This window comes from Asparagus officinalis, chromosome 4, assembly GCF_001876935.1.
Source record: "Asparagus officinalis chromosome 4, Aspof.V1, whole genome shotgun sequence".
NCBI lineage: Eukaryota > Viridiplantae > Streptophyta > Magnoliopsida > Asparagales > Asparagaceae > Asparagus > Asparagus officinalis.
In genome coordinates, this window is record NC_033797.1 from 115802212 (window position 1) to 115812890 (window position 10679).

Here is a 10679-nt window from a genome sequence, read left to right on the forward strand (position 1 = left end):
TGGAGCCTCACCCGACGCAACTTTGGCGTCAATCGGGGTGAGATCATCGTTGGTAGCTTCAACTTCTTCATACCAACAGACCTTTCTCCTGGAGGAGAACTTCTTGGACTTGCGGGGGGAGGTGGATCCGGACGAGGATGACAGATACTCCTCGAACTTTTGCTGGTCGAATTCATACTCGACCTCCTCCTCGACCGGGATCGAGATCCGCGGCTGCGACGCAACGATCTTGGCAGCGAGATCGGTGACTCCCACTGTGGTCGCCAGATTGTTCGCGGGAAAAATCGTAGCTTTCATTGAAGTCATTGTACACTTTTTAGTAATAGTTTATCGATTACAAAGATCCGGTCTTTTTATAAGATCTGGTTACAACGAGATCAAAAGAAAAAGAAAAAGTTACAATCTTCCTTATTTGTCGAACAAATCACGAGCTCCTGTTTTGCGGTCACTCGCTTTGGTGGGTTCTTTGCCTGCGCCGGGGTTTATCCGTGGACCACCGCGTGATCTAGATCCGGTCGGATCTAAACGTTATAGCGGGTGTTATCTCATGAAGGAAATAACAGCCGAGGGTACTATTTCACCAAGGAAATAATAGCCTTCTCGGGATCAAAAACCAAGTTTTGATCCGGAGTGAAACCGTGTAGATCTCAGATCTGATCTCTTTCGAACTCCTGCCTTATTTGGCATGGATGATCGCCAAGAACCAGATCTGGAAGTCCACGTATTCTAAGCTTTGAAATCTGAGGTTGAGCTCTCAATCCGGCAAAGTTTCGGCTCCAAAATTCCAACCCCTTGAAAATGAACCCTCAAGTCCTATTTATAGGCACCTAGCCACCAAAAGGTGGCCGGGGCACCTAGCCACCAAAAGGTGGCCGGGCAAAGTTTCGGCTCCAAAATTCCAACCCCTTGAAAATGAACCCTCAAGTCCTATTTAGAGGCACCTAGCCACCAATTGGTGGCCGAGGCACCTAGCCACCAAAAGGTGGCCGAGGCACCTAGCCACCAAAAGGTGGCCGAGGCACCGAGCCACCTAGAGGTGGCTCGGTTTTGGCCGAGTCCTCCAAATGTTGGTTTTTTTTGTTTCCGGTTTATCCGAACTCTAATTTGTTGATCTGAACTCTGATTTGGCAGTCTGGATCCTGATTTGACAGTAAATCCGCTTCGGTGTTCGAGTTTGAGTTCGGATCCTGATTTGGCAGTCCGGATCCTGATTTGGCAGTCCGGATCCTGATTTGGTAGTCCGGATCCTGATTTGGCAGTCTGGATCCTGATTTGGCAGTAAATCCGCTTCGGTGTTTAACCTCGTCGCCTCGATGGTTCGTTGGTTTGTTGAATCACCGTGCCGAGCTGTATTAAGAGACCTATAAGTAATTTTATACGCCTACATGGACAAGTGTGCTAAATCTAGTGCTATAACTTATAAATCACCTACACACTATGCACACTTGTATAGCAAAGTTTACAAGTGCTCCATTTATGTTCGTAAAGGCCATTTAGCTAAATTTGCTATGATGCACACAAATATAAAAATGTCAATGCTCCTTGTGCATCTCATCAAGTCTCTTCATCATATGTACACACACATGCACCCATTGTTCATCATAAGCATGCTAATGTGTATCATTGTGATTTTTGTGGTAGAGTTGGTCACTTAGCTAAATTTTGTTTTGATTTGCGAAAAGTTTCTAAATCGCAAAATATTTCAAGTAGACCAACTTTGTTTCAAAATATTTCACACTTGCAAAATAAATATTAAAAGACCATCTTTATTTGCAAATGTTCCTCGTGCACATCCACATGGTCAACATAACCAAATGCATCCTCTTCATTGCACTTATTGCAATCGAATGGGTCATTTGCATAATTATTACTATGACCGGACCCGTACACTAAATGCGCCCAAATGGGTTCATAACCCTAGGGCTTTGAGCTTGAATGATAGGGGTCATGTTCCTAAACTTTTTGGTACCAAGAATACTTGGGTACAAAAAAATTTGATTTTAAACCAATAATTTTAGTGTTTTTTATTTTTCTTTTTTCTTGGATTTGAAAAATTACACTTTAAACTTTTGAACATGAAAACAATTTTTTTATCAAATTCTTTTGTTTTCATGATTATTAGTTTCTATTTTGATAAGAGGTTTGTATTTATATACCCCCCCCCGGGTTTATTGGGTGTTTATTCCCAAATCATGTTTACCGGGTACTAAAAGTCCTTATATGGGTTGTTACAAGCTTAAGAGCTTGATAAATTGTTGCCTCTCTTGCATTTTGTCAAAAATCTTGTTTTGATTTGTTTCTTTGGATTCATTATACTACACTTATATGATGATATTTATGTGTTTGTGCTTATGGATCATCTATGTGTGCCTTATAATGCATTCTATATGTGGTTTGATCAAGTTCTACAAAGAAAGTTCTATTTATTGATCAAACATTGTTTTTGAATATAAACTTTGATTTATGATTTCTTTTGGTTGATTCATTTTTATTTAAAAACTTTTTGCATGATTCTCATGTTCCTCTTCTTTTGTTTTCATAAATCTATTCTTTTATATGGCTTATATATTTATTTTGTGTTAATGAGACACTATTTTCATTTTGACACATTTATATGTGTTCTCATTGTCTTTTTCTATGTGAGTTGTGTTTAGCATGTTTCTTGCTTGCTCACATATGTATGCCTTAGCATTCATTGCATATATTCATTAAGGTATTTTGATAGGGGGAGCAATCCCTATATCTTTCTAGGTGGCATACTCACCCATGCATATTGATAGGTGGAGCTTTCGCTCTCTTCATCCCTTTGTCCCCTTTTTGATGTTGTCAAAGGGGAAGAAATATTGTGAGTATATTCTTTCTTATTTATATGCATGATATATTATACTTTGTATATTCATTTCCTTTCATGCATATATCCTTTTTGTAAATTATTTATCATCATCAAAAAGGGGGAGATTATTAGCCTTCTTGTTTTGATGATGTTTAACAAACAATTTACTTCTAATGTTGTTTGTCTAGTGTTTGTGTTTTCATATTTATTCTAGGCAAATAACGAGTTGGAGGATGGATGGAATTACGCATTCACGATCATATCCATGGAGGTTGGCGGAATTGTGGAGTGAAGCCTACGCAATTCAAAGTTAAAGATTCAAGTTCAAACTTCATCCGCAAATGTACCAAGTTTAGCTACATCGAAGATCAATCAAGCTTGGGTAATTTAGTTTAGGAGTTTATATTATGTGTGTTAGTACCTTAAGCTCAATATAATATACACACACATTTATTGGTTTCCATGTATATATATAGTTATATATATACATATATGTTTTGATTTGATAGTTTTTAAGTTTTACTATGAAACAATTGAATACAATTGGAAAACATATTTTTGTTTCATACTTATATGCATTTATATGATTTCATCAATATCAATTTTATTTAGTTCCATGAAATATTCTATTGTATTTGATAAAATACTATATTCATTGTTTATAGACTTCATAACAATAGTTTACATCTTCTATTAAGTCTACAAAATCATTTTGTATTGTTTCAAAACATGGAGCCAAAATGTCAAAATTCATATGTTTACATTTTCATGTTTTGGACTATTTTGTAAAATGATGATATTTTTTATTTGGGAGGTCTTTTTTGAAAACCAGTCTTTGTAGCATGTTTATTATCATGTCTACAATCATTCCCTAAAGTTTCACATTTTTTTGGAATTTATTTGATATTTTTAAACAGGGTTTTAAAATCAAAAAATCAACTTTCAAACCTATTTTCTCATATGTCAGTTTAAGGTCGACCACCACAGTCGACCGCGCCTTTGTTTCTTCCTGCGGAGCCATCAGCAACTTTCACGGTCGACCGCCATGGTCGACCGTCAGCTCAAAAATTCCCACGGTTGACCGCCACGGTCGATCGCCAAAGTTTTTGGAAATTTTCTGAGCCTCGGAAGTGGCTCGCGGTCGACCGTGAGATTTTCACGGTCGACCGCTCCAACGACTATTTTTGTACAGAATCTGATTTCTGATTCTGTGGGATTTTTGGTCTTTTGTTTGGAGTTTTTGGCTGAGGTTTTGGGAGGCTATAAATACCCCATTGATCTCAGTTCTCTTGGCAACCTAAGAGAGCGTTTTTAAAACAAGTTTAAAGAGTTTTAAATAAGGGTTTAAGTTTGGTTTAAGTCTGTTTAAGAAGCTTTTAAGCATTTGAGAGTTTGAGTTTGTGAAATCAATTTCACAAGAACTTAAGGAGATCATCTATTGGTGTTTGAGCATCCAACTCTTCTCCTTCCACTCTTGATCTATTGAGAAGTTTTCTAAACTCAATCTAGCTTTATATTTTATATTGTTTGATTACCATTTTATTAAGCTAGTGTTCATATTGAGTTTAGTTGATTTTATTTTCTCTTTGTTTACACACACACAACCATTGAGCTTATTGTATTTATATTCATAGTATAATTGGGTTGTGGGATTGTGTAACTTAGAGAGTGAGCTTATAATTCATTCTCATCCATTGTAGAAAACAAATACTTTGTATTGTGCTTATTGTGAGATTCACTTTGTAATACACTTGTACACCGAGAGAAGTGTGTGGCGAGAGTCAGGGATCATCCCAAGAGGAGTGGCGTCGGTTGACGAACCTAAGAAGAGGTTGTATCCGAGCACATGAGGGAGACACGTCTAGTTCAACACTTGAGAGGGTAGAGAGTATGATTACAAGAGTGTGTTAGTTGTAGAGTTTTCGGTAAACTAGAAAACCATATTGTGTGGTGTAAATGTTATTCGGGTAAACGTAGAAAACCCGGTTGTGATAGTGGAGATCTCTTCGAGGTGAGGAGCAGAGACGTAGGTCAAGTGGTTAGACCGAACTCCGTGATCATATCATTTGTTTGTGATTGCATTGGCGCACTTATTTTCATGCACATATCTTATATCGCCTTTGTGTATTGCTCATTGTTTATTTAACCCACTATCTAGTTTAGTTTGTTTCCCATTGTGTGATTTATATATCCTTGCTCATATAATTGTAATATCTCATTGCTAGGATATATTCATTTGTTCATATTGCTTATCCTAGCTCATTTATCTTGTTGTATTTCATACTTGCTAGGATAACTTATTAATTAGTTTTTATTAGCATAAAATCGGATTAGATTAGCATAAGACCCTAATCACCCCCCCTCTAGGGTCTAACACAAAGCAAGCCTTGGTAGGATGAATGACCCTCCTGTGGTACGCACAGTACTTTGGATCCAAAGTATTATCAGCTTCCTCCTGATCTGCGATAGGTAGTAGATTGATCTTGTTGTTTTCAAGGAGGAATTCAAAAATGGCTAGAATGTCTTCGTCCTTGAAGGAGTACTCTTTTTGGAATCTCCGATCCAAAGTCTTTTGTTATCTCCGGGATTGTTATTGTGACGTCTGATTAGCATCAACAGCAGCTGCAGGGACCTTCCATTTACCACGGGAGACGAAACTTGAATTTGGAGGGTTAGCCGTCGGTTGGTTTCTCTCAGCTTTCTTCCTTCTGAGGAAGCGTTCGGCCTGCTCTCCGCGCACTTTCAACTCTTTCCAGGTGTCGGAAGGTTCTACCCCTATAACTTCTAACATGTCCAAAGAGAGGTTGTTGTGACAGGTTTGGAGGATGAAGTCCTCTGTGATCGGATCTCGACAGTTCATCACCTTATTCCAAAAGCGCTTGACGAAGTCATCGACCGTCTCGTCATATTCCTGTTTCTCATCGAAGAGTGTCCTAATTGACACCTCGACGTCATCATCAAAGAAGTGAGTGAGGAATAGGCTCTGTTGGTCATCCTAGCTATTGATGCTTTTAGGCTTGAGACGGCGGTACCAATCGAAGGCGGGCCCACGAAGGGTGCCGACGAATGACCGGACCATCAATACCTCATTACCAGAGATCATGCCCAAGTGAGATTTGAAATAGATCAGATGCTGAGTGGGTGAACCCTTCCCGTCGAATGGCGTGAAGTTGGTCAGGTTGAACTTCGTCGGGTATGGTATTGAATCCCACTCTCGTGGGTAAGGACACGAAATACCAGTTCTTTTTACCTCTCGAGCAGACATCAGAGCGTTGATTTTGCTCTCGAGGTCCTTCATCTTTTTGTTCTCGTCCGTATCATGCTTTGGACGATTTCTGAGAGGAACAACGGGGCCACCCCCAGTGTTGTTATCATTGGCGGGACAACCCTCGGCGTTGTTATTCTCTGTAAGACCACCCCCAGCATTTTGGTCAACAAGCTGGTTGTCAGCATTGATATATTCATCCACGTCTAAATCGCTAGCTGCTTGGATAATATTGTTACGACGACTAGATTCACCTATTTGATTCGACAAGGCTCGGATCTGTTGGTCGTGCATTTGTCTCATCTCCTGCATAGCCATTATCATTTCGATTTTGAATGCTTGCTTCTGCTTGGCCAGAGCATCCTCCATGATTTTGGCCACTTCCTGGGTGTTAATCATAAACACCTCACGGGATTATCCTAGGCTGGATACCGTTTTGTCAGAAACGACAACAGAGTTAGCATCTGATGCTTCATCATCCGAGGATAATCCCCTCTGCATTCTCTGATAATCCCTTTGTCTAATGGTTCCCGATCGTAACCAGGTTAGACGATGCAATATGAGCGGGTCAGAATTAGAAGGTCAAGTCGATTTTCCTTTATCAGTCATGTTAATCGTGACTTCTGGAAGTTCGTCATCTTGAGCGACCAATCGTTTCTTGCAGAAGCGTTTTGGCTTGGACTTAGCCATTCCGTTAGAGATCCTCTCGAATACCGAGACCCTCTGAGGAGCGGTCTTAGGGTAGCTACACGCTGATAATACTGCCCTGACTAGTTTGGCGCACAGGCAGTAAGATTCTGTTTCTCGGGTACTTCTCTTTCGAGACTTGTTCGTACCCCCAGCCCGATAGTACAACTCGTCGATCAGATGACCGGAGCAACCTATCGTGTGTTGGCATGACTCCTTAGGTATAACGCCATCGTTTGATCAACACGTTTCCTTCTGAGAGGTTGCTGCCTTATTGGCGTTTTTAAGAGTCACGCGTTTGGAGCTACGCTTTTAGGAGCGTGAACTCTTGATGGGCTCTTGGACTTCAATTCGCCGTTCAAGGTAGTCAAGTGCAGGGATTTTCCCATTATAGGAAGGCTCTGACTTGTTGCGAGAGTGTATGCGACCCCCAGCTCGAGTGGTTGCTCGTGGTTCAGTCACTGGACCCAAGTGTTCTTTGATCGGAACCTTACATTGATCCTCGTGTAAAGGAGCTAGGCGATCCGCCATCCTCATCTTAAAATGGGATAAGTCTTCGTGGTCGTGAGGCTTCACCGGAAGTGCGGGATTCATCGGGATAGGAATAGGAGCTGTCGGAGACTCAAACGGGACTGCAGGAGATGAACAGGGTGTGAACCGAAACAAACCAGGTGCGAACCAAACCGAACCGGATGCGAACTGGCGCGAACCACCACTTGATGGCTCCGCTTGGGCCGACCCACCATTTGGTAGCTCGATTTTGGCCGAGCCACCAGATGGTGGTTCGCGTATTCCGGCAGTTCTGGGTGCTGTTTGACTTTTTGTCGACGCCGTTTCGAACTTTGGTTTCCAGACTTAGCGTGGTTTTGGTGGCTTCTTGATCACCTCTTTTTGCTTCAACTTCTGCGCTTCTTACACGAGAATCCGTGCATGCGCAATCAAGGCGCGACGCTTCTGAATACGCTCCTCGAGGGTTAAGCTGGTCCATTTGACTTGGATCCATTCATCCGCTGTCGGTTTGGAGGAGAGGACATCTATTTGCTGCTGGGGCACTCAGTGCCTTATGAGTTTTCGATCCGCCTCATAGCAGATCCTGTCAACAGGCTCCAAAGCCTTGGCGAATTGGCGCGCGAGGCATTGGCGCTTCCTTTGGCGAACTCTTTTCGATAAAGTTGGCGCGGCTACAGCAACTATCTCCTTGATTGAGGAGGGGTCCAGATCTACAGATCCGGATTCGTTGGAGGCCGGAGGGGCGTTGCAAGGCGGGATGGCAGCAGTAACGGAGGACTTGATCTTCTTGCGCTTGCGAGGGGCGGAGGATCTGGAGAAGGACGATGACATATACTCCTCGAATTTCAGTTGGTCGAATTCGTACTCGACTTCTTCGTCAACCGGGATCTGGATCCGTGGTTGCGGCACGACAGCTTCGGCAGCGAAGCTGTTGGCTCCCACTATGGTCGCCAGCGTGTTTGGGTCAAAAGTCACTATTTTTATTGTCATCGAATCTATTATAACTTTGGTCCTTACAATAAACTCAAATAAACGAGAAAAGTCGATCTTTTTATAAGATCTCCTTATATAATAAAAATACAAAAAGTACAACTCTTATGAAACAGCGCAACAGGCGTTTATCACCCGCTGCTTGCGTGAGAACTTCGCCTGTGTCGGGGACGTTAATATCCGTGGACCACCACGGATCAGATCCGGTCGACAGATTAAGTTGATCAAAGCTCTTACTTCACGAAGGAAGTAATCACTGCAGCGATGATCCCGACCAAGCGAGATCACGGATCTTCTCGAGATTTAAGACTAAGCTTAAATCCGGAGGAATAGGGGATGGGTCTCAGATCTCTCGAACTCCACTCTTTATGCACAGGAATTCGCCAAGATCTGCTAACCCTCGCTATAAATTCGTGGCTCCACTCTCCACTTCGGCAACGTTTTGCCCTCTTGATCCCCTCCTCAAAATGAACACCCGAGCTCGTATTTATAGGCTCCGGTTGAGGGATTTTTGGATCAAAATGAGAGATTCCTCCTTATCTTCAGTTAGTAACTAATTAACCACAGTATCAGATCAGTTGGGACGCTCAGGAACAAACAAATCCTGAAAGAATCCGCGAAAAACAAAAAAAAAACTAGTTTTAGATCGGAACTGGCCGAATTGCCACTTGGTGGCTCCTGAGCTCGTGGCCGAGCCAACTGGCCTGGCCGGGTCGTTTGAGACAGGCGACTACGGCTGCCAGGCCGGGCTTTCTGCTTTCGCAGGGTTTTGATGGTGTTCCGTCGTTTACGTCCATTTTATTGGTTTCGCTGACGGGGTGGTACGCTTCTCGATTCGCGTTCGGCATGTTCGTGAACCTGCGCCGATCGCCTGACGGCTGGCCGATAAGCGTATGGGCCACTTGCGCGGTCGGCCGGTGAAGACCGGGCAGCTTAGAAGCTAGCTATGAGTGCGCGAGCCAATTGGAAGTGGCCCGGTGAGCTCACACGGGATGCTTGTTCGGCCGTTCCGCGTGCGATGAGCGTACAGACACTATGGGCGGGTGGCCAGTGGACTACGCCACTTAGAATTCATATGGATATGAAGTGCGGCGACGCTATAGGGCCAGTGGGAGACGGCACGGGACCGCTTGTTCGTCCGTTCCGGTAGCCGATGGAGCGTAACGGGTCGACCTTGGCGCTTGCTGCATGACGCGGCCACTTGGAAGTGGCTGATGAGCGTGCGGGCCATTTAGAGGTGGTCGGTGAACATGCGGGCTACTTGGTTTGTCATTTTGGTGGCTGATTAGCATGTGAGCTACTTGGTGGTGGCCGGTGAGCACGCGAGCCACCTGGCGTTGGCCGTTCTGGTGGTTCGTCGCCACATCATCAACGTTTCGCCGATTCGCTTCATGCGCTTGTCGGCATCAGATGATCATCTTTGACTCGGACAATCCCCTTCGACTTAGATAATGGTGTTCATCACCTTCTCTTTGTCTCGAGCTGTGTGCGGACACCTATAGGCATTTTTAGACGCCTACAATTATTTCTACTAATTCTATTATATCTCACATCTCATCACGCTCTCAATCTTCATCTGCATATGAAAATAAATCTTCATTGGTTTGTTTATGCAGTAGTTTCCAAGCACGCTAAAATAAAAGAACAAAGTAACTTGACATTAGAAAAATAATAGAGTTTTTGGTTTTCTTAATTTCAAAATACTTACCTTTGAATTTGTTGCATATGAAGATTCACCAATATCTCTAATATTCTTACTCATATTTTTTAACTTGACAAATTTTATGTTCATGGCAAGTTGAGGATAGAAGGATTTTATAATATTTGAGGATGCCAAACTAGCCGTTGTAAAGTTTCTTGTATGATTTGCACTTTTCTATAAAATTTTCATATGCAACCAAACAAAAGAAAAGGAAAACAAGATATTTCTATAAAGTAATGAGTCCACTTTCTTGTTTTGAACCAAACAAAAAAAGTACAAGAAATAAGAAAAGTTATATTTTTGAGTTCTATAAACTTTTCCTATAATTTATTTTGGAAATACAATGAAATCAATTTGGTACTTTTTCTTTTTTTTTTAATTATAGAAATTTAACCAAACATCCCCTAAAACTAAAAGCTTGTGCTGAAAATACTATTTAAATAATAATAATATATTATAATATTTTTGATGGGAGCCTCTAGTTTAGTATAATTACAGTGTGCGGTCTTAGTTGTGCCTACATAAAAGTCTTGAGTTGCAGTCCATAATTTACTCAGGTTTAACCATAACTCACACTACAATTCTTTCTAGGTGCAAATGAGCTTTGCTTTACATTTTTAATTAAAACATGACTCCATTCGCCCCTCCCAGCATCCCCCCACCCCCACCCCCACCCCAAACACACACACTTT